The sequence below is a fragment of the Arachis duranensis genome, chromosome 6, assembly GCF_000817695.3.
Source record: "Arachis duranensis cultivar V14167 chromosome 6, aradu.V14167.gnm2.J7QH, whole genome shotgun sequence".
Classification (NCBI taxonomy): domain Eukaryota; kingdom Viridiplantae; phylum Streptophyta; class Magnoliopsida; order Fabales; family Fabaceae; genus Arachis; species Arachis duranensis.
In genome coordinates this window covers 69,210,136-69,213,157 of record NC_029777.3, presented here as the reverse complement: position 1 = coordinate 69,213,157, position 3,022 = coordinate 69,210,136, and positions in this window count along the sequence as shown.

Here is a 3,022-nt window from a genome sequence, read left to right as displayed (position 1 = left end):
ACTACATCTAAAACCTAAAATTGTGAATTATCAGCCTATATTTCTAAATGAATGGATTCCTCCACTTTATAGCCTCTAATATGTGTTTTCTGGGCTTGGATTTTGGCCAAAAAGGAGTCCAGAAATTGCTGGGATGTTTCTGTAATTTTTTGCATGTGGCGTTCATCATGCGTGCATGTGGGTCACGCGTGCGTGTCATTTGGAAGTTTTCCTTGTCATGCGTACGCGTCAGTCATGCATACGCGTCGCTTGTGTTCTGCGTAAGTCACGCGTCCGCGTCGTCCATGCGTGCGCGTCACTGCCATTTCCTTCAAAACTTCATTTTCGCACGTTCCTTCCACTTTTGCATGTTTCCTTCCTATGCTCTAAGCCATTCCTACCTTATAAAGCCTAAAAATACTCAACACACGGATCACGGCATCGAATGGTAATAAAGGATAATTAAAATTAATAATTTTATGATATAGGAAACATATTTTCACATATATTAAGGAATAAGGAAGGAATTGTAAAACCATGCAATTTATATGAATAAGTGAGCAAAGACTTGATAGAAACCACTCAATTGAGCATAATATAAATCATAAAATAGTGGTTTATCAACCTTCCCACACTTAAACATTAGCATGTCCTCATGCTTAATCCAAGAGAAACTATAAAGGGGTGAAGGTAGAATGGTGGGATCTATGCAATGCAATCTATCTAAATGCAAGCTACCTAAATGAATCATGCAATTCTAATTACTATCCACCTATATACTCATAGAGCTTACATGTGGTCAAATTAAGTCAAATTTTTCAAGGAATCATATATGCATAACAAAGGTTGAACCATATTAAAATATATTCACAATTGAGTTGAGCTAATCAAAAGAATTCATAAACTTGCAAGACATGCAATGATTAAACATGGATATATGGAATTGAACTATTGAATCTCTATACAAATTTTAAAATTCTGCTTAGCTACCGAATTTTTCTCACTTTTATATCACATACTCATGCATCAACTTTTCTTTTAATTTTATCACATGTGTATTGATCTTTCACTAAATTTATTATTGCGGTAATTTTGTCCCCGTATTTATTTAATTAATCATAGGGATTTTTTTAAATCTGAAAAATAAACACAACATATCAATGCACATGGTATTTTAATTATTTTGGCCTTACATGAGCACGCACCCAAATTTCAAATAATTTATCAATTCAATACCTTCCTATCAACCTAAGTTCCCACAGTTTCCCACATTTAATTGATACACAATCTCTATCTTAAGCTAACCAAAGATTCAATTTGAGATATTTAATTTATTTTTCTACTTAAGACTAGTGAGTTGGTAATATTCAGAATAAATGGGGATACAAAGGCTCAAGGTGGCTATCAATGGTGATTTAAAAGGGTAGGCTATTTGGGATAAGTGAGCAAAAACAAATAATGGCCTTAATCATTATGCATGCATGCAAATACATTGAATATTGGACATATAGAATAAAACAAAGTAAAGTCTGCAAGTATAGAGAAGAAGGGAGAAACACACAGGAATGAAAACTATGGTTAAATAATATAACCATACAATTAAACTCAAAAACTCATGGGTTTTGTGTTCTTTGGCTCAAGAACCATATATCAGTTATGTATATCATGCAAATAGAAATTAAGAGTTTCCATTCAACTCAATGTGAATCTTTGAATGACTCTTATAAAAATAAGTATTTTCCTTGTAAAATGTTGTCAATTTACCAACATTTATTACTATATATATATATATAGTGTGGATTGTTGTGATTCTGAAAAATTAAAGTTTCTAGTTTACTCTTTATTTTCAATTTGAACTAAATTATCATATGCTAAAAGGGTAAACTAAACTAAATAATCCATATTTTCTATATCACAACTAAATATGCTAAGAGTGCAAATTAAGCTAAATATCTAAGATATATATATACAACCCAAAATGCAAAATGTAATAAAGTAATCAGAAATACAACAAAAGAAAATGTGCAAGTACTGAAAGTCTAACAAGATAAAATAAAATAAACTAGGATAAAGGGTATGAAGGTAGTTCACCAAAATAAAGTTCGCCAGAGATGGCGACCTCCCCATACATAAATAATAGCATCATCCTCAATGCTCAATCAGGTTGGGTGTGAAGAGTCGTCACCTTCGGAGGGGTGCGCTGGTGCTGTCTGTATGGGCTCTGGTAGTGAAAGTGTCTGAGGCTCTACCTGTATAGGTGCATGTGGGTTTGCTGGCTATTTCTGCTGAGGCTTCTCATGCTGGGGCTCTGCCTGCTCGGGTTCTGCCTGCTCAGCCTCTGCTCGTGCATCCTCCTTCTGGTCATCCACCTCCTCCTCAGATGGCTCTGATGGTGTGTCAGGCTCGGAGGGGATGTCAGTGTGGCCTGACCGGATCATCAACTTCAAATGCTTATAGCGTCGCTTGCTGCGACGCTTAGACCGCTCATATCGCCGCTGGTTGCGACGCTCCATCTGGTCCAGGTGCTTGAATAGGCGGTGCACAAGGTGGTAGACGGGCTGGGAAGCAGGGGAGGGTGCTGTGGATGTGGGTGGTGTAGCAGGTACTTGATGAGCGGATAATTTATACGCTTTTTGGCATTGTTTTTATATAGTTTTTAGTAAGTTTGAGCTACTTTTAGGGATGTTTTCATTAGTTTTTATGTTAAATTCACATTTCTGGACTTTACTATGAGTTTGTGTGTTTTTCTGTGATTTCAGGTAAATTCTGACTGAAATTGAGGGACTTGAGCAAAACTCTGAAGAAGGCTGACAAAAGGACTGCTGATGCTGTTGGAATCTGACCTCCCTGCACTCAAAATGGATTTTCTGGAGCTACAGAACTCCAATTGGCGCGCTCTCAACGGCGTTGGAAAGTAGACATCTAGGGCTTTCCAGCAATATATAATAGTCCATACTTTATTCGAAGATTGACGACGTAACTTGGCGTTGAACGCCAAGTACAAGCTGCTGTCTGGAGTTAAACGCCAGAAAAACGTCATGAT